The sequence below is a fragment of the Camelus dromedarius genome, chromosome Y (genome assembly GCF_036321535.1).
Source record: "Camelus dromedarius isolate mCamDro1 chromosome Y, mCamDro1.pat, whole genome shotgun sequence".
Lineage (NCBI taxonomy): Eukaryota > Metazoa > Chordata > Mammalia > Artiodactyla > Camelidae > Camelus > Camelus dromedarius.
Genome location: NC_087473.1, coordinates 18,472,549 through 18,494,830, shown reverse-complemented (window position 1 = coordinate 18,494,830; position 22,282 = coordinate 18,472,549). Strand labels below are relative to the sequence as shown.

The following is a 22,282-nucleotide window of genomic DNA, read 5'->3' as shown; positions in this document are numbered from 1 at the left end:
AGATGCGAGATTCTTGAGGCATTTCAATGCTACTTGTCCTGGAGAGCCAGCTCAGGAGATGTTCCATGAGGTACATCCACTCTAACGCCTGAAATTCTTGAGACATGAACCCAGACCCGACAGACCTTTGCTGTTCCCACAGCCCTTTGCCCAGTGCCATGGACGGTACGGTCCATCACGATGGAATCGGCCCCGGCTGATGCGGAGGACGGGTACCAGGGAGCAGGGAGAGGTCTGAGTGCCAGGCAAGTACCATCCATGCGTCCATTTGAATGGCTGTGGGAAACTGCGGTTAGTCAGTAAGTGATGGAACAAAAGCAATGTCCTGAAAGCTTGGAGAACAAAACTGGAAATGGAAAACTGTTTACCGATAACGCACAGAATGGAAATCAATGGATGAAACCATGCTGTTGAGTTCTGCTTACAATTTAGTTGCACATAAAAGAATAGATTTTTTTTTCTTTTTGGCTCAGTCGGATGCATGACTTTGGTGTTTCCCATCTCCTAGGGTGCAGGGGGGGGAGGGAAAGGGACGCTGGCAGAGGAGTTCCATTGTGAGGTGGTAGTTCCTCCAAGCCAAAGTGAATTTTCTTCTTCCTTCTTCTCTTTCAAAAGCGACATTTTTTCCCCCCAGGAGTCCTCTCTGGGTCGGGGATCTAGTGAGACAAAATGGGAAAAATTCAGCCTTCTGTCAAAGAGTCATGGTTGGGGGGGGGGGGAGGTGTGACACAGACAAGCTGGTTTGGGTGCATGTTAGTGAGAGACGTGTCCCTCAGCAAAGAGCTACGTAGCGCAGCAGCACCTTCTTGGAATATTTAATGATATTAAACATGGCTTTAAAATGCTAATAATAATTGACAGTGTAAACCACGTGTCTAAAAAGTTCTAGAGGAGGTGGGTTGTGTACATGGCTTTCTTACTAATGTGTCGGAACGCCAGATGCCTCTGAGCAATAGTAGCTACTAAACCGGTGAGTACGTGACTCATGCACATTAAATACAATGAGTACGTATGTACACACACACGCCTATACTCCACACAAGGCTTTTCTGGAAGGAGGATCAGCTAGACCTTTAAAGCAACAGAAACCTTTGCTGACACCGAAATCATTATTTCACAGCATATAACGGGATGACCCATTCGGTTCCCCTTAGCTGCACTTTCGTGAGCCCTTAAAAAAGTGTTTTGTGGCAGCAGTAGAGAGGAATCAATATAGGCGTGTCCTTAAATTGATGGAATTTTTTTCCTTTCCGTCCGCATTTTCACAGGTGCATTTGCAACACGGCAGGAGGAGAACACGAGTGTGGAAGGGGAGAGGCGGTGGCCACGCACCCAGAGCCCTTACCCGGCGAGGTAGTAAAGCCCTGTTACCAGGTGACACTCTTCCTCTGCTAAATGCTGCTAGGGCCTTTTTTTTTTTTTTTTTAATCGATGCACACGCATTTTTAAGCTTCTCACTATCTTCCTCATCGTGGTCGCTAAGTGTGTTTCCATTTACGACTTTGACGTCAGTGTGACTGAATTCGGCACTCGGGCTGGTAAGAGCAGAAGGGAAAAGAAGGAACTCAGATCACTGCCTTTTTCTCCCCCTAACTAACTCTTGACCATGACTGCGAACCTGGTCCCCGCTCTCCTCTGCCAAAAACGAGCCTATTTTGTCCAGCTATGAAACTGTCCTTTTCCAAAGCAGAAATGGTCGCGTGTCGGGGATTTTGTTAACAGATGCAGATCGGGGCCCGTTCCCTTTAAAGAAGAGGCAGCAGAGGCTCATTCACGCCTACGTCGATCTGCTTCTGAGAACTGGTCCTGAACTCATTTATTCATTTCATAAAACAATACCTGCATGTGCCAGGAATCTAATTAGGAGCTGGCAGCGCACAGAGGGAACGTGCTCCTAAAAAGGCTGTAAACGCACGTCGAAGGTGGGGGTCGTCTGGTGTAAGGTGACCCTAAGACAGCATCTGCAGTGGCTATGCTGTCTTTTTTTATTCCTATTTTTTTCTCCTGTATCTTTACCATCCCTGGCAAACCTCCTTTCCCTCCCGCCCGCGGCATCCTTCATCCCAGGAGCAGTGCTGCCCTTTCCCGGCTTAGTCTGCCCGTGGACGTGCTGGTGGAGGGGGTCGCGGCTGGCCGTGAGCCCGACACTCCTCCTCCTGCGCCCCGTCAGCCTGTGTCCCTCTGGGGGCCACCGCCTTCTAGTGAACGCATGGACATCCTCCATCCGCTACACAAAACCCAGCCAGACTTGCTGTTTCTTATCTAGGCACCAGAACACCTCACCGTAAGGACAGTTGGGAAATTCTCGACCCCCGTGACCCCCACAGAAATAGTCTGCTCGGCGCCAGGTGTGTGAGGTCAAGTCCCTTGACGTGGACGGTCCCTCCGTCCCCGGCCTCCGGTTCTCAGCACGGTTCCGACCCGAGTCGCGAACAAGCAGAAGTCACCCCCTTAGACTGACAGCACAGATTACAGGTGACAGAGCGAGGCAAGGGGGTGCGCTGGCCCGAGGGCAGGGATGTAGCAGGACCCGAGTCACGGCGTGGGGTTGAGCGCGTGGACATGTAGCCTGCGCTGGGCTGCCTTCCGGGTGCTCTGTCTCCAGTGTGGCTGGACCGGTCCTGTTCGGAATGCCTAGTGCTCGTATAAACTAGAGAATCTACGTACATAGAGGCAGGGAATAAAAGAATGCATGTGCAGTGTACATATACGTGTCTGTTTATAATTTGTACATATATATTTACCTTAAATTACGACATGCTCATGGTCCTGAGAAATCTGCAGCTCGAACATGGCTATAAAAAGGAGATGCACGCTGCTGTCCTCATAAGACGGGGACTTCAGACACAGACAGAGAAGACAGCGTCGGGACTAGAGCGATGCATCAACAGGCCAAGGAGCACCGAAAATTGCCGGCAACACCACGAGTTAGCAGGGGCGAGAAGCGGTTCTCCGCTTGAGCCATCAGACACAGCATGTTTCTGCCACCACTTGGATCTTGGACTTCCAGCCTCCGGGATTGTGAGGCAGTACATGTCTGTTTCAAGCCAAAAAAAAAAAAAAAAAAAAAAAAAGGGACACACGTATACGTGTCCATGTAAATACCTACACATACACACATGTGTGTGTACAAATAGATTTGTTCTTGTGACATGTGAAGGTATAATTTTTTATCACATTTATATTATGATTGCAATTATACCTTTGCGTGTCACAAGGAGAAATATGTTTAAATGAACTAACCTACATTATAACGTAATTTAAGTCATTGTGATACATATGCGCATGGTACATACACAGTTACGTCTTTGCACGTGACAATCATGGATGTATTGAAATGAACAAACTTAAATTCCAAAAGAATTTAAATCATCATGATTCAAATACATGTGTGTTTCATATATACATGCAGGTAACAATAACAAATTAAACTATGTAATTTAAATAATTATGATATATATATACAGACATACTCACAGGACGGTCTCTGCATGGAGTGCTAACAAATTCATGTGTGATGTAATTTAAATAATTACAATACATACACACATACATACACCCACACAATGCTCTCCTTGCCTGTAACAGTAACAAATTATGATGTAATTTAAGTAAGTATGATACATCCACATAGACACACATATACTCACACAATGGTCTCCTTTGCACGTAACGGTAACAAAGGTACGTATCTTCTGTTCTGTGCCAGGCACTGAACACAGCTGCAGGAACATAACCGTGAGAGCAGATTCAGGATTTCATATTTGCAGAAATGACAGTAATGTAAATTTGCTGTGTTTTCAGGACAAAGGATTATTCTGAAAGACGCTTAAGCTATAAAACTATTTCACAGGAAGGTTTGATGTCGCATGTTGCACACACCCAATATTTTCCTTTCGCATCGCAATTCTTTAACCAACACCGTGGCTTCACTTCGAGTCCGGCGCACATTTGGTGAGCATGCTGGGAGTCGGATCTGGTTTTTACGTCTTGGTTTCATTTCTAAACTGCTGTGAGACTTCAGGAAAGTCTCCTCATCCTCAGATTGTGTTCTAATGCTTCATCTGAAAAAGAAAAACAAATAAAAACACAGATCTCATGGAATTGCAGAGGAATTAAAAATCTAATGAACTAAACAATGAAACACCAGGGAGGTTCAATTATGTTGAACAAGGGTCCCGCCAATGACAGCTGTTAACGACAAGACGCTTGTCTTTGCTTGGAACTACCAGGAAACCAAAGGCAGGACAAACAAGAGTTTTGGGGCAAAGAATTCCCCTGGAGTTGCAGATTAATCCAGTGCTGACTATGTGCTCAGATGTGACCCAGCATCTCATTTTTCTCCATCATTACGGCAACCCCATGGGATAAGGATGAAGCGTTCGTGGGAGCAGACGGTACGCATCACGTTTAGACACAGTTAGAAGTAAGTGAAACGATATTTTTTTGCCCAGATATGAAAAGCCTAAACTAGCAGGTTAAAGTATTTTGGGGGGGTTATTCCGAAGGTGACAGGCAGGAAGTACGGGTCTCGGGGAAGGTGGCAGACGTGGTGACAGCACACCTCACTCAGGGAGTGTGGGCTCCCTAAGCGGAGATGGGTGGCTAAAACGGAGAGTGCCAAGTCATGGCAGCAGAAGATCAAAAGATCATGTTTAGACAGAGGGCCCTGGGGACGTCTGTGCAGATAGTCTAAACCGAAAGGCAATGATTAAATTTTTCGTCTGCGAGCTCAAATGGAATTTTCAAACTCATCAGAGAAACTTAAATAACACAAGAAAGTATAAAAAAAAAAAAAAAGATGACTGGCAGAATCTGAATTACGCTGCTACTGTTATTCTCTTGAAGATAAAAACTAACCATGAAAATGACCACCCATCCTATTGTGAATTTTAGCAGGCTGTACAGAGACGTTCGACTTAACATGCTTCAGACATGACAAAAATTCATTCTGTCTTTTATTCAGTTAAGGAATATTTAGTAAGAATCTTCAGTATGCTGGCAACCATGAGAAATAGCAAAATTCATCAGCTTGGGTCCTCCCCCTCCCCACCATCCACCCAAGAGAATAAAACTCCAGTGGAAAAGACAAAACTTTGTTCAATAAAAAATAAGCTGGATGTAGAGCGTCCGTCATACGCGACTTCAACAGAAGCTCATTGGAAGGGAAAAGCACATTTGTTCTGGTGCGTGGAAGCCATGCAAAGATGGAATACTTTAAAAAAATAAAGATAAAAAGCCTGCTGGTGAGATTGGAGGAACATGGGGTCAATTGCTGTTGACAAGGCGAATAAGACACAGAGAGATGACTGATGGGTTTGGTGACAAAGAGATCATTGGACAAATTGTCAAAAAATGGCTCTGTGGGGTCATGGGGACAATAGTCTGATAGGAACGGACTCAAGAGAAAATACAGGAGCAGAAGCAAGGTAATGAATGTGAACAAATCATGGAGGAATTCTTCTGGGAAGGGCTGCAGAGAAAGGTGGGGAAGGTGAGCCAGAGTTATGTTGAAAAAGTACTTTATAAGCCAGGAAGAGAAAGAAAAATACCATATGATATCACTCGTATGTGGAATCAAAAAAAAAAAAAAAAAAAAAAGGACACTATGAACTCATCTACAAAACAGAAAGTCTCACAGACATAGTAAACCATCCTATGGTTACCAGGGAAAAGACGGTGGGGATGGATACATTTGGGAGTTTGAGATTTACGAATGTTAGCCGCTATATATAAAAACAGATTTTTAAAAAAGTTTCTTCTGTGTATCACAGGGAACTGTGTTTAATATCTTGTAATAACCTTCCATGAAAAAAATGTGAAAATATATGTGTGTATATGCATGACTGGGACATTGTACACCAGAAATTGACACATTGTAACTGACTGTACTTCAATTACAAAAAAAAAGAAACGGTAATTTAGAATCAGGCACGTTTTAGTGGGTGTAACTTCTACTGGGAATAATCAAGATGGAGATGACCATTTGGGGCGCCCAGGTCAGCAATGAAATGGCCACTTGCCAACTTTCCAAGTTTCAATGAGTGACCTTATCTCTAGAGTCCACTGTATCTTTGTTTACAAAGAATATTGAGCTCTGTCTTGGAGGGTCCTTGAGGAGATCAGAGAAAAACAGAGGATGTACCACACACAATATGAAGCACAGGTGTGTCCTGGAAATGAGAGCAGTGATGGAGGAAGAAGATGAGGAAGAGGAGGACGTGGTTAAGGAGAAAAAGGAAGATGCACCAGAGGAGGAGGGCGAGGTGAAGAAGAGATGAGGAGATGGAGAAACACCAGGAGGGGACAGAAGAAGAAGGGAGGGGAGGATATGGTGGAGGGGAGGGGAAGGAAGAAAAGGAGAGGAAGAGAAGAGGGGATATGGAGGGTTCCATCCTCCTCCTCGTCCTTCTGGTCCTCCATCTCCTTCTACATCTACAGATGGAGGATTGGAAGGAGGAGGATGGAAAAGTGAGGAACCAACAGGAGAGGAGAGACAGCAGTGAGAGGAGGAGGGGGAGGAAGTAAACCCCAAGAATGTGATTGGATTTGTTCTTTGGAAATTTTAATCCAGCTAGAATTGAGAAGGGAAAGGAAGAGATGTGAGTGATTCTGAGGTGCACCAGGTGACCAAAATCGATGAAAGGGATTTCACTTTTCCTTTGAGAATATTGCTGAGAACATAGTCGATGCCAGGACAACACTACACTCCAGGGGAACAGCAGGACGCAACTGTTGTAAGGAAGATGTTCTCCAGCTAAAGATGCGACGAGGACAGCGTGGAAGACGGGTTGGCTAAAATGAGCTCAAAGGATACATCCTTGAGTGTAAAAATGATGACCTGAACCCATTAAAAGAAGAGGGACCCGGGAGGAGGAGCTGGAGTTAGGCGAGGATGATTCATTAGTTTTGAGACTAGTTGGAATTAAGCTGCAGGCAGGGTAGCGGGGTGGAACCATCCAAGAGACCTTTGGAAACTTGAATCTGGGGAAAGTTGCAAACGTGATGAGGGACTAAGCAGCCTTGAGGTGGTCAGTAAGGCTGAGGAGGTTGTGTCCATTCAAAGTGAGAAAAATATAATGAACTCAGAGAGGTTGCGGCAAGAGGCCATTCATCACCTGAACCACTGGGAGAAGGTGGCCTCACGCAGGGTTAAATCCAAGGATCAGCGACTACCCCTGAGAAGTTTTCTCTTCCCTCTTCCACATCTCTGCCTTTCTTCTCCATTGACTTTCCTCCACCTCCTCTTCCTCCTCCCTCTCCTCCCCCTTTCACCCTAGGGAGAAAAAACAATCGAAGCTTTGCCTTCTGAGATCGCCACTTCTGAGATCTTGTTAAGATGCTCAAATGGGGAGACCATGATAAAGTCAATTGATTTTATAAAATGAGAGTCTAGGAGAGGCCCTTGGGCAAAACCAATGAGAAATCAATGGATGGAGAGATGAGATTGGAAGCATGAGACCTGCATTAGTGACCTAGAGACAGAGGACAGGGACAGAAGTCCTAAACCAAGCCAGTAGAACACCTAGTATTTAGAGTTGAGTATAGAAGATGGAGCCAAGGAAAGATAAGATGTGGAAAGGAGTTTCCTGGCATCGAAGGAAGTCAAGAGAGGGCAACACTCAAAGGGTGGATGGCCAGTTGGTTGGGATGCTTCTAAGAAGAGACACATCTTGTGGGTCTGGTCCACAGACATCTTTGGAGACCAAGACAAGGTGACCTCTGATTTTGAGGTGGTCACAGAAGCTAGGATGCAGTGGGCTGCTTCTTGAATGGTGTGTGAGGAGGCGAAACCCATGTGGCAGAAGATGACTTCCAGAAATCCAGCCATGGATAAGAACTGGGGTAGGTGGTTAGAAAAGGATAGGGGTGGGGATTGGTATCCATGAGGGGCTTCATTTTATCTTAACTTTTTGGCCAATGTGTCTGCACTATGTCTAGCGTATTATAATCTCCTGAATATGTATAAGATGAACAAACGGATGAATGAAAGAGAAAACAATTCAGGGGCCACGCTTCAAGAATCTCCCTCAGTTGCCTATCTCTGCTACATCAAATCACGATAAATTTAGAAGCACCAAATAATAGTCATTTATTATCTCATGGTTTCTATGGGTCAGAAGTCTGGGTCCAGTGAGATGAGATGTGTCCTCTGCTGAGCGTCTCCCAGGGCCAAAATCAGGGGGTTGGGAGGGCTGTGATCATGGACACTCTGGGAACGTATGGCTCCCAAGTTCACTCATCATTGTCTGAATTCAGTGCCATGTGGTTGTGCCACTGAGCTCCCACTGAGCTCCGGGCTTGTCCTTGCTGCTAGAGGCTGCCTGCATTCCTTCCTCCCCGTCCATGTGGCAGGTTGAGTCCTCCTGATGTTCTGAATTACTCTGACTTTTTTTTTCTCTGCCATATATCTCTACCCTATAAACAAAGACAGTCCTCTGCTTGTAAGACCTCCTGCAACCTCCTCGGATTACACTGGACACGCCTCAACAATCCAGGAATCTCTCCTTACATAAGATTCCTAAATTCAACGACCCCTGCAAATTCCCTATTGCTATGGAATGTAATGTATCTGCAAGTTTTGGGGATTTTTTTTCACCATTTCCTTATGTCCACTGGAAAAAAAAAAGTGCAAGCTAAAAGCTGAGAATTATGTTTTATTTAGCAGAGATATTGAGGACTTAAGCCCAGGATGACAGCCTCTCAGATGGCTTTGGGGGACTGCTCCAAAAAGGTAGGGGAGGAGCCAGAATATATAGGAGTTTTTGCAACAAAACCCAGGTAGTCAGAACATCCAAAGATTACTGTTAATTAAAGAAAAACAAACATTTAAAGATGTATGGGGAGATGCAAGAGTCTGGGGTCTTTGGAATCATTCCTCTGATGTGTACCTGTGTTATCCAGGGCCACTATCCTGTTTTTCTCCATCTTGAATCCCTTCAAAGGGCACCCTTGGGGGCACCTGCAACGGCTGAGGTCTTGCTGACTGCAGTATCTTTTGTTTACTAAAGTGGCAGGTGACATTCTTTGTCCACACTTATATGTTGTTTATTTCTTTTTAAAAGAGAATATACATACCCACATTCCAATTCTTCCTTTTTTTTTTTTTTTTATCTTTTATAGACGTTCAGAAGCTTCAGAGAACACCAGACAGCCATGCCTACAGTCAAACTGCTAAAATCAACACAGCTAATTTTTCTAGGGTACAAGGTGACATCTTAACTACCTTTCCTAGTCCAAGATTATTCAGTGGTGCCGGGACTGTCATCAACTTTCTTGATATAATAAAAGTTCACTGCTTCACATTCCACATTCTGGTTCCCTTGACATGTCTTTTTTAATGGATGATTATGATCAGAGCCCATGTAATTCTGTCTCTGTTTTCAAAGGGGAAAGTTTAATCTAATAACATTTTATTAAATTTTTTTCAGTTCTCGCCACGGCACGTTTGAAGGATATTCAAGGTAAATCATTCTACACCAGATTTTGACTGCTGGATACCCCCATCCTTCCTAATGAAAATTTATTTCAGGCCCGTAGCAAACTCTGCTGTTCATTATAACACTGAGGATTTCTGCACACGGGCTTTTTGGATGTGCTAACTTTATCACTGAGAGTTTATGCTGGCCTGTTTTCCATTTAGAAATGAATGATAAATAGGTAAAGCCCTAAAGAAGAAAATTGGGTTTTCAATCAGTCATTTGTCCTATTTAGAAAAAAAAAAAAAAGAAAAAAGAACACAAACTAACCAGGTGATGATTTAGAACTGGAGCTACACCAGATAGTACGAACTTTATTAAAGACGGAAATTACAATGCTGCTCCGGAAGTGGATGTTTCTTTGCTGTCTTGCTTTGTCTCCACTAAGTAAACTTAGATTTACAGAACTATCATGCATCAGGGCGCTTGATGCATTGCGGTGGTTGGAAATGAACATTCCTTTAGGGCCAGGGTGGATAATAGGGCAAATGATGGGGACTACAGAACAGCAATGATGTGTACTGAACTTAACGTAACTACAGGTTAGATATTTTTTAAAAAGCCAATTTGCGGGCCAAGTGAGATGTCCTTGTGAACTCACAAAACCTGTTTGTCACCTGATTTGGCCCTGAGTCCAACCTCTACCTATGTGATACCCCCTTGTGTCTCAATTTTACTTTCCTAGGACAACAATGGTTGAAGCCACCTGGGTGACGGGCATCCATTGAGGGAATGGTTACCTCCCATTCTTAATAACTGTGTCAGAGATGGGAGATGGTGGTTCTAAGGCAGAAGCATGGTATCGGGGTGAGGCAGCGTGCCAAGTGGCATAGAAATGGCACATATCCTCCACCCACTGCCTTGCCACTCACCCCTGTCCCTTGGGACTTCCTGGAGCAGCGTTCTGTAATCCCATCCACCACGCATGAGGGGTTCTCTCTGCCCCTTTGTTGAAATGTCTGTGTTACCTCTTCACTCACTGGGAATGCTCTCTGGTCCACTGCATCATCTCTTGCCAACGTCCCCAGTTTCCTTGCCATAAAAAGAACAAGGACCATGACAACAGCAATAAAACTCCATTTTTTTTTTTTGAGAGAGAGAAGACCTTTTCAACACACTGTCTCAACTTGGAAGCCTGCGGAGATTTCTCTTCTGATTATTTGTGGTTTCCCCATATTAGAGGAAACACTACCCATCAACCTCTTTGCCACATGGCATGGCTTCCACGCAAAGACCTTGCAGAGGGCAAATAAAAGGCTGATTTCCCCACGGGTGGCAGGGGACAAGGGGACACAGCCTCTTTTAAAAATATACACATAACAGACACGTTCTCCAGCCAGCAACTTGGGGAGGGGGGCGCTGACCCTCAGCACCTACTGATGTAATTTCAGGGCAAGTCTTCGTGCTCACACGTTTATTCAGACTTGGTTCTCTTGCTACAACATGGGCTGTGTTTTGGGTCATTGTTTCTGTTACAGGTGTCCTTCTGCTAAGGTTTCCTCTTTCCCTTCTGTTGTCCTGAGTCTCTGATGGGCACTTCTTTCCCAGCATTCTTGTCTGCACCATATTGCACTGACATGACTAATATCCCCTGGATTTGGATGTTATGTATATGTATACTTTTTTGCCCCCAGTGCTGATAACAATGAGCACCTCTGGTCAGCATGGCTGTCCTCAAAAAGTCTACAAATAATAAATTCTAGAGAATGTGGAGAAAAAAGAACCCTCCTACACTGCTGGTGGGAATGTAAACTGGCGCAGCCACTGTGGAAAACAATATGGAGGTCCCTTAAAAAACTAAAAATAGACTCATTAAAAATCTACCATGGCTGTATGATCCAGCCATCCCACTCCTGGGCATATATCCAGAGAAAATTCTAATGTGAAAAGACACCTGCACCCCAATGTTCACAGCAGCACTATTTGCAATAGCCAAGACATAGAAACAATCTAAATGTCCATCGACAGATGACTGGATAAAGAAGTTGTGGTGTATATGTATGATGGAATACTACTCAGCCATGAAAAAGAATGAAATAATGCCATTTGCAGCAACATGGATGGACCTGGAGATGATCATACTAAGTGCAGTAAGTCAGACAGAGAAAGACAAATATCACAATGATATCACTTACATGTGGAATCTCAAAAAAATAGTACAAATGAACTTATTTACAAGACAGAAACAGATTCACGGACATAGAAAACAAACTTAGGATGACCAAAGGGGAAAGGTGGGGAGAGATAAATTAGAAATTTGAGATTAGGAGATACACACTACTGTATATAAAATAAACACCAAGGTCCTACTGTAGAGCAGAGGGAAGTATATTCAATACCTTGCAATAATGTATAATGGAAAAGACTCTGAAAAAGAATATATATATATATATCTGAAGAGATACATATATATATTTATATCTCTGAATCACTTTGCTGCATAACTGAAACACTGTAAATCAACTATACTTACATTGAAAAATAAACACAAAAAGATGACCTCCTGTTTCCATATGTATGTGATGACGTCTGCAAGCCTTTGGAAGGCAGAGAGACTGAATACAGATGGGGTGATTTTAAAGGAAGTGAACACGTTGCAAAAGAAAAACCAGCATATAAATATGCCGTACCGTTTTGCAAAATTGCCATGCTGATGGACATGTTGCAAACAGTTGCTGCTTTGTACAAAATGGCATGGAAGCAGCATGCCATTATTTGGCACCTTTTTTTTTTTTTTTGGTGGTGGGAGGAGGGCAAAGATACTTTCCTACGGCTTAGATAGTAATTCTGCCATATCTGAACAATATTTCCCTGTGATACAATCAACCGCGGCTTCTGACACATTCTTCAAGCAGAATCTCGAATCTGGGGGCACTGACAAATGGAATTCCGTCATAGGGCTGATCCGCTTTGGGTTGCAATGATTTATCTCCTTGGGGAAATGTTTTTCAAAGTCTGTGCTCAGCTAGGATCCTGGGGAATGGCGAGCTGGGCTGTGAGATGGTATAAAATTCATAGATGCATGCAATTTACACAGTGAAAACTGACCTTGAGGTCCCCACATTCTCACTCCATCATTTTAGAAACAAGCAAAGTCCAGGCTCCAACAGATGCTGGGTCGTTATTAATACCCCACGATCTGAGAGGCTCTGAGCATCTGATTGAAATTACGAGCCTGTCTCTGACGGAATGCCTTGGTGCAGCCAACACGGTGCCTTCTCTCCAGGTCCCCAAGGCCATGCAATGGAATTTTACCCCTGGACTCCAAGATGCCTGAGGTTGAATGATTTATCTAAGGCCACCCGTGAGATATGCCTGAAAAAGAAAAAAATGGGTCTTCGTTTGGAATTGATACCACCTATTTCAGGAACAGGGAACCCTAACTTCGCGTTCGTAACAGATGTCCCCCATCAAATGGATGCGAGCTTCAAAGTCTGCCCCAAAGATGGACCCCCATACCTGACAATGCGCTCCTTTTCAAACGATAATTTAAAATGTATAACCGGTGTTCATCGGGGGTTTTCAAAAGTCCTGATTGCTTTAGAAAGTCCAGTTACATTCCTAGTATGGGGAAGAGACTCACTATTGAGAATGGGAAAAAAAGTAAACCCTCTTTATCCACAAGAGGGTCACCATTTACTGGGGACAGCAGGATATGGTATCTAAACATATAAAACCCTCAGTCCAAGAGACTCTGACTTACATTCAATGCTGCAGATCTGAATGCCCTTTAATATTCTCAGTATGCTTACTGATAAACTTGATGTTCTTAAAAAAGTCTGAAATAAAAATGTTGTTGAGACCATTTATATCACTGCCACATATACTTAGAATGATACACTTTCCATGATTAGAATGATGCATTTCGCATGATTTCAACCAAAGGTACCTGTGATTGTCACAGATCAGAAGATATACCAGACAAGGGATTCCCTTCAAATCCTCAAGGTCAGGTTTTTTTTTTTTTTCCTTTTGCATCATTTCTGTGCAATGTCCTAACCTCCATCCTTTTGCACAATTTGAGGCAAAACTCACTGCCTCTGAGCTCATTTCCCACCCCGACAGCTTTTTAAGTTTCTTGCACACATACAGATGATTTGCATTTTATATAAATATAACGTTTAACATTTCCATTTTAAGAAGCCAAATTTAAGGTTAGACCAGCAAAATGAGTTACTCCGCTTTGGCCAAGAACGTCCTTATTAGCGTAAGTATATGGTTGCTTATAATGAATACCATGTAATAATCTTAATTCTCAGAAACACCTTAACAAAGTGAAGGAACACAGAATATAGCCTTCACTTCCATGAAGTCTGTTTTCAAATTTTTTGTGGGACAAGTAATTCTGGCTGTAATACTGGGTGTCAGAATAGAAAGTAGTTTCGTGGATACAGAAAATAATTTATGTCCTCTTAAGCTTAAACCAATAAAACATTATTCATTCTTTCTCTCTCTCTCTCAACAGAAATCAAAGCCATGCAGAAAACAGGAGATTAATTTTGTGTCTGAGCAAACACAAAAATCAAATATTCGGATTCTGGGTGGATTAAAGAGTTAAGTTTACATTAGGAACTAGGAAATGACCCCAAATGACACAGTCATCATCTCAGGGCATTCAGGCTATGCCCACAAAGGTTTTTCCATGTGATAAGGAATTTATCATTGTCAGTATCAATATGGATAAAATTGGAGGTAAAACAGGATGTGACGGCTCAAGACAGTCAGTTCGACGATTTTTGGAAGAAGGAAATCAAACCAGAAAATACACTCAAATGTTTCAAAATCCCAGCCCAAGCCGAACTTCTGAAGAAAACTGTGTAAGACGAACACCTGGCTGCATTCAACCGGCTCATTTTCAAGTGTGTTGACTCAGAAACCCCAAGTGGAGATACAAAGTGTTGGATAAACAGTCTAGAAAAGTCGATGAGATCCTCTCTGAGGGCGGCTTGTATGGGAAAGCAAGACATGAGTGGGGGGAGAATTTAACTCTCACTTCCAACGGGCAAGAAATAAATGGAAGCTAAACAGTCCCTTTCTCAACGCGAATTTTGTCCGTTTCGTCAGATCACTACTCGTTGGCTGGAGCTGAGATTTCTGTGACTTTGGCATGTCAGAAAATTGCGTTTCTGGGAAACTGTATGGGTCATGTGAACATATTTCTTTTTAGAAATATTTAACTCAGGTAAACGGATGGGCAAACTGGGAAAAACTGACTCCACACTTAACGGTTTGAGGTTTTTTTTCTTTAACCATTTTTTATTGACGTTTAGTTAATTTCAATGTGTTAGTTTCAGGTGTACAGCAGTGATTCAATTCGTGTGTGTGTGTGTATTCTTTTTCAGATTCTTTTCCATTATAGGCCATTACAAGATATGGGATATGGTTCCCTGTGCTCTGCAGTAAGGCCTTGTTGTTTATCTATTTTATATACAGTGGTGCGTATCTGCTCATCCCAGACTCCTAATTGATCCCTCCCCCACCTCCTTCCCCCTTTGGTAACCCTGTTTGTTTTCTATCTCTGTGAGTCTGCTTCTGTGTTGTAAATAAGTTCATTTGTATCATTTTTTTTTAAAGAGTCAACATAGAAGTGATAACCATATGATTGGTCTTTCTCTGAGTGACTTCACTTCGTGTGATCATCTCTAGGTCCATCCGTGTTGCTGCAAAGGTTTGCATTTTTAACACTGAGCTTGGAATCTCAAATTGGAATGGACATGGGCCTTCTGCACGAGGTCGGCTTGTCTGTCTGCCTTTCTTCCTGGTGGTCTGTTCGTATCGACCTTGAATGAACTCCACCCACGGGTTTGTTTGAACTACGTTCTCCAGAGCTGAGTTGGGGTTTACCTAAGAATTCCTTTACGCAGAGTGTTTTCTGCATCATTTTTGTCCATTACCCACAAACATTTCCTCAAGCCTCATTCCTGACATTTCTTGGTTTAACCCACTGACAGCTAAGTCTTTGTGCCTCAAGGAAAGTCTGCCCAGAAGTTCTCCTTCTGGTCAACCCATAATTCTTCCAGCCTCCTTAAGAAATCCAATCTAGCAAATCCTTTGAAGTTTCCAGAATATGTCTGCAGAATTTCCATAAAATGCAACCTCTCTTGCTCATCCTAAAATTGATTCCTTCTAAGAGGCGGGAGTAGAGGTCAGTGGTCCAGTGCATGCTAAGCATGCACAAGGTCCTGGGTTCAACCCCCGAGTCCCTCCACTTAAAAAAAAAAAAAAAAAGATTCCTTCTGCATACTAACATTTAAGAGGATTTTTAAAATGCTATTTTTTTAAATTTTTATGTTTTTATCAAAGTGCCGTCAGTTACAACGTGTCCATTTCTGGTGTACAGCACAATGTCCCAGTCACGCATACACATACCTATTAAAACGTTACTTTTAAAAAGTCGGTGCTAATCTATTTCATTCTGAACTATCAGGATGGTGTGTTCTCTTCTGGTAAATTCATTTTAGGATTTTATACGTCTTGTGACAGGCTAGTCAGTCTCTGGTGAGCTTGTTGGCTAAACTCAGCATTAGTAATTAATATTGTTTGGCAGAAACAAGTACTTTTCTTTTCTTCCAAACAAATGACTCACCGTGGAACCTTGGAGGAAGCACACATCAACGTTTGTAAACGTTGAACCCTAGAGGGCTCGTGAGTGAAGGACCGGCCTGGGAGCCTTTCTGGTGTGGGCATCGCCACCCTCCCGGCTGTTCGTGGATCTCAGAATTCCCCGGCCTCAGATAATATTTCTCCCTTACACTGTGCATTGTTTCCAACCTTAAATTCAAACTACTTTGAAAATGTTTTGAAAATCTATTTCCTACCCTCCTAGGCTCATTCTCCGTTCAACATCACTGAACATTCTGCTGGAGGATGCCTTTAATGGGCTGAAGATTTTATGTCATGACACCTTTTGATGACAACCTCACGCAGCGTTTTATAAAAAAAAAAAAAGATTTTGTCGTGTTTTACGAATGAGTCCTTCGGTCGTTCAGAAATCAGATGAACTCATTTGAGTATATGCCCAATCAGAGAGTGAGGGCTCATCCACAAATTACTTCGTGCTAAAAAACAGCGGCTCCGTTAAAGATGGCTACTTATCCATAAAGTAATGAATTTCATAAATGAAGTATTCAAATGGTAAAAAGCTGTTGGTACCGAGTTCTAATGGATTTTCCACATGGTAACAAACAGCTTTTCAATCCACAGCTACTGGACGCCTTTCTTTGAGCATTTCTATAATATCCTATATCCTTAAAAAAGTAATCAAAATACGTAAGCGACGTAGGCCGGGGTATCAGAGACCCGTGATTCCTTCTAGCCTGTTTTCACAGAGCACGTGTGCTGGTGGCTTATTTATTTTTATATTCACGGTGTTAAAACGGGACACTGCTGGTCACTGCCTGCCAAGGCTCGGAGCGGCAGGAAGGGAAAACTCAGCTCACAGCCATGTCTGCAGGGGTTCCTCTCCCTGCCCCGGACGGCCGTCTGCTTGGCGGTCCCGCCAACAGGGCAACCCTTTCCCCTCTTTTCCGTTTCCAAAGGCAGACACTGTTGGAACAACACGTCCTGCAAAGCTCAGCCTTCCCTTGGCCCCGGGTGTGAGGTTTGTCTGTGTTGCTCAAGACACAGAATCTCTTCCTTTGGTTTTGAATGATTGAGGAAAAGCCCAGGAGACTTATTTCTGATCAGAGACACAGAAGAATGCCTGAAGGCGGCAGTGCCTGGAAGAACTTGGCTCTTTTGAGTTGAAAAGAATGAAAACTGTCTTTGGTGTGGTCGACCCACAAAGCTGGGGTGGACCTCCACCCCCCAAGTTTGGTTTGGTTATTGAGATTGACGCGTGCACGTGTGTGTACATGCATGCACACACACACATGAAAAGCTCATGGCTCACACAGTGAAACTTGCTGGGGACACCAGAGCAGGACACTTTCTATCGCATCCGAAAATGTCTAGACGGCACAGGGAGAGAAGTCCGGAGTGAGGGTGAAAATGGATGTCACACAAGAAAGGAGACCACGCTTTTTTTTTATTATTATTATTGTTATTAGCTTTCCCTGTTGTGGACCAGGAGGAGACAAGGGAGGCATAAAGCTTGAAAGCTGTCAGGAGGGCATATTGGAAAAAAATGGAATCCAAGTTTTTAACCACAGCCTTGGGGGCAGATGTGTGAGGCTGTTCTGATGGGACCGTTGGTGGCGGTCTTGTGGACGGAACATCACAGATGGAGAACCGTGACGTGCGAAAGGGAGCTGATGGGTGGGATAAAGGAAGTAACATAACGTGGTGGGTCAATGAAACTTTGAAAACAAACAAACTCAGATTTGTGGTTTCCAGAGGTGGGAGGAAGTCGGTGGTGGGGGGGAAATGCATGAAGGCAGATAAGACACAAACTTCCCATTACAAGATAAGTAAATATTGGGGATGTAACGTACATGATAAAAATAGTTAACGTGGCTGTATGTCAGACAGGAATGTTGCAAAGAGGACAAATCCTAAGGGTTCTCATCGCAAGGCAAAACAATTTTGTTTTCTATTTCTTTAATCCTGAATCTATCAGAGAGGATGGATGGTCACTAAACCTACTGAGGTCATCACTTGTTGATGGATGTAAGTCCAACCATTACGCTGTGCGCCTTAGACGTACAGTGCTGTAAGTCAATTGTAGCTCAATAAAACTGAAAAATATTAAAAGTAAATATACTTAAATCCGCCCCTCCTCCCAAAAAATCCCTGGAGATGTCTCAGAGGAAACACATCGAATCAGGAGCCATGTACCTCTGAGTATCTTGTTCAGTACAATTAATAAGCGTCCTTATTACTCAACTTGGTAGGATTTGGGTCAGCTCTACTTTGGCAGCAAATCACATTCTAGATCTTTCCCCTTGGATTCTTCCAGGCTCCCCCGATTTCAACACAAGAGTGGTCACCACCAGTGCAAAGTCCACACAAAAGAGGCTGTCATGGACCATCTCTCCATGCATCCCTGCTGCCTGAAGGGCAGACATCATCCCTCCCCAGGGAAGAAGGGGGATTGCGACCTCATGCCCGTGGAAACCTCCCTGCCCCATTTCTCCACGGCCTTGTGCTCAGTCAGTCATGCTCACCACGTCCTGGCTGGCCTCCTATAAGCACGGTTTTACTCCCCAGAGCTTACTGAGCAACACAGTTTCTGAAAGGAAGATGCATTCCCAAAGGAAGAACATTATGAAAGTAAGAAAAAGTGCAGCAAGGCACCTGGAGGGGCTGTATCTTTGCCATCGCTGGTTGTGTGGCCGAGGATAAGTCACAGTTAATGAATAAAATACTGCAGGGACACCTCCCCCTCCACCCATGAAATACAGTCACACAAGACATATGTGCACCTTTGTCTCAAGAAAGGTTTCAATAAAACATTAGGAATTACACACAATGGAATACTACTCAGCCATAAACAAGAATGAAATAACACCATTGGCAGCAACATGGATGGACCCGGAGATGATCATACTAAGTGAAGTAAGTGAGACAGAGAAAGACAAATACAATATGATTTCACTTATATGTGGAATCTAAAAAAAGACAAAAAACAAAAAAACAAAAAAACAAAATGAACTCACTTACGAAACAGAAACAGACTCATAGACATAGAAAACAACCTTATTGTTACCAGGGCGGGTAGGGATAAATTAGGAGTTTGGGATTAGCAGGTACACATGACTATATATAAAATAGATAAATAACATGGACTTACTGCAGAGCACAGGGAACTATATTCAATTTCTTGTATAACAAATAATGGAAAAGAATCTGAACGTACATGTGCATGTATGTATGTATGTATGTACGTGTGTGTATATATATATGTATATATGTATTTATATATATATATAAATTGCTTTGTTGTACTCCTGAAACTAACATTGTAAATCAACTACACATCAATAAAAAATAAAATTAAAAATATAATAAAATGAGAAAAGCAACGGAAAAGAGCTATAGAAGGTACTTCATCTCAGTAGAAGAATCACCAGGGGAAGATGTGGTTGCCAAAGACCTGTCCCGTAATGGTGCCCACATTGCTCGCACAGTTACAGAGGTGAGAGAAAACAGCGCTCAGGGAGGCACACGAGGTCCCACGGAAGTTTTAGTACATCTCCTGAGAAGGTCAGCAGTCCGTCCCCCCTCCTTACTGGCACGCACTTAAAAGCCGAGCTCATTTAAAAATCTATCTGCAGCAACTGCCAGAGTTTCAGAATAATTGCTTCCTAGGGCCTGTGTCCCTGCCATGTTCCGTAATAGCACTGAACCTCCAGCAGGCGTTTCAAAAGACCGTACCTGCCTGGGAAAGAGGATCTCAGGTCCAGTCACCCAAGGTCTGGAATATTGCTCCCTGATTCATATGCACAACCAGCTCCTCGGCCCCACGGGTTGCTTCTCATTTTTATAAATGCTGCATTTGAAGACTCTGATGCAAAAATGGAGGGTCTCTTCTCCCCCGTATGCCAGCTCCGGACGGACACAGCTGTCAGCATGCTTCTTTGTGGAGCCGTCCACCGGCGAAGAAGAGCAGAGAGGAGGGTCAGACCGCTCTTCTCCCTGTTTGAAACGTCCCCCTGCAGAACGGCTCTGTGTTATTTGTCATCTTGATAGATGTCCCTCTTCCTCAACCCTGTCCCTGACACACCTCAGGTGTTAAACATCGAAACAGCAGGCAGCCCTGAAGATAAAGACTTTGCAGAAAACCAAAAACCCATCAAGAACGTTTTTTTTTTCTTTTAAATAAAAGCTTTTAAATCACATGCACACGCTCTTTAACTGTGCTTTGCCGATCCTGACACACGGGTTGATATTTTCCTAGTGAAACTGCAGATGGACTTTTGCAAAAGACTCCTGCATCTTTCCTCTTTATCTATCCCCGTGGGCTCATCTGCAAATTAATTCCTACACTGGAGGGTGACACCCAAGACAGGCTGTGCTGAGTTGGCTAAATGGGAAATGGAGCTAATTTCTGGGGGTCTGACCTTAATTCTGGTCACTTAATTTCCGGATGGTTCCCGGTATCGGGAGAAGAAAGATTCCATCTGGGGGATAAAGAAGAAGACACACACGACAAGGTGCCGCTGTAGAGCGCAGGGAACTGTGTGCCACGTCTTGTAATAAAGCATAAAGGAAAAAAGAACATGAAGAAGACTGTGTCTGCATATAATATATATATATAAGTGAATCACTTTGCTGCACACCAGAAACTAAGACAACATTGCAAATCCACTCTACTTCAGTTAAAAAGAAGATACGTCATTCTTTCAATTATCAAAAGTCCTCTTTCTGGGATGGATGAATAATCCTTTTTGAAGGATGATTACTTTGCTGTCCCAGGAGCTTGGTCCCTGCCCCACAAAGAACCCCAGAGCACTTTCTTAACCAGGAAATGATACAGTATCAAAGGGGAGAGATACATTTTGGAGAGATACATGTTAGAGCGATACATTTTTATGGTGATGTTACCATCTGCTGGACCCTCTGTTACATTATCTCCTTTTATCCTTCTTACAGCTAAAAGAATGTTTTGTTTCTATTTTATCTATTGACAAATTAAGGCTTAGAGACACTGGGTAAATGGCCCAAGCACAGAAAACTGGAGCTCGCGAGGATCTCAAAGTCTGTCCCGTGGGCTCCAAACACAAAGCCTTGGGCATTCTGTGCCAGAGCGTTCTTTGGGGGTGGGGGCTGTCCTGTGCACTGTAGGGATTTCTGGAGCATCCCTGGTCTCCACCCACTAGACGCCACAGGCACCCCACACTCCCCCGAAAGATGTGACAATTGGGATGTCTCCAAATATTACTCACTGTCCCCTGGGGACGAAAACACCCCAAGTTGTGAATCACTGCACTGGATTCTTCAAGGGGAACTAAAGAGTAAGATGGTAATTCCCCAGGTGTCTGCCCAAGACCAGAAGCATCACATCACCATCCTCTGGGAATTCTTGGTACTTACAGACTCAGAATCTCGGGGGTGGGTGCAGGAAGGCTGCAGGAGGCTCTGATGCTCCCTCGGGCTTGAGAGCCCCTGGGTGAGAATGATCCCTCCCCACGCAGGCTTTAAAGAGGGAGAAGGATGAGAGAAGAAAGAATGTCTTCTCAGCCTCCCTGAAACTCACTTGTGTCTTGTTTTTTTCTATAAACTATAGAGTCACAATACCTTTACAATGCTAAGGACCCTGACCTGCATTTCAGTCGTCTTTGACTGTTGGATGCACTGACTTGAAAAAGTTCGGAATATTTGTCATCATCTAGTTCTTCGGGGAGGGACCACAGACACTGGCTTGTCTCCTTAAGGTGGACACTGTCTCACTGAGGAATGTAAAGGAGCAGTAATTGGCAAATTCCTCCACGATGAAGGGGCGGCCAGGCCGGCCGCGCTGTGAGGGTGTATGGGTTTCCTGTTGCCCGTGTAACAAACAGCCACGACCTTTGTGGCCTGAAACAACACACTTTTATTCTTTCACATTCTGGATGGCAGAAGTCCAAAAGGAGTCTTACATACAAATGGCCACAGGTACATGAAAAAATGCTTGATACCGCTAATTACCAGACACATGCAAATGAAAACTACGATGAGGTTATCACCTCACACCAGTCAGAATGGCCGTCATTCAAAAGTCCACAAATGACAAATGCTGGAGAGGCTGTGGAGAAAAGGGAACCCTCCTACACTGCTGGTGGGAATGCACTTTGGTGCAGCCACCGTGGAAAACAGAATGGAGATTCCCTAAAAAACTAAAAATAGGGTTACCATATAATCCAGCAATTCCACTCCTGGGCATA

General features: G+C 43.6%; 1 long non-coding RNA gene across 1 annotated transcript in view; it reads right to left on the bottom strand.

Annotated features, from left to right (window-relative positions):
• Positions 1-3,850: 3,850 nt before the first annotated feature.
• Positions 3,851-22,282, bottom strand: part of LOC135320451 (uncharacterized) — a 180,542-nt gene continuing 162,110 nt past the window's right edge. The window contains exon 3 of the long non-coding RNA XR_010379603.1: positions 3,851-4,064. This is a non-coding gene — a long non-coding RNA (uncharacterized LOC135320451). The remainder of the gene's footprint in view (positions 4,065-22,282) is intronic.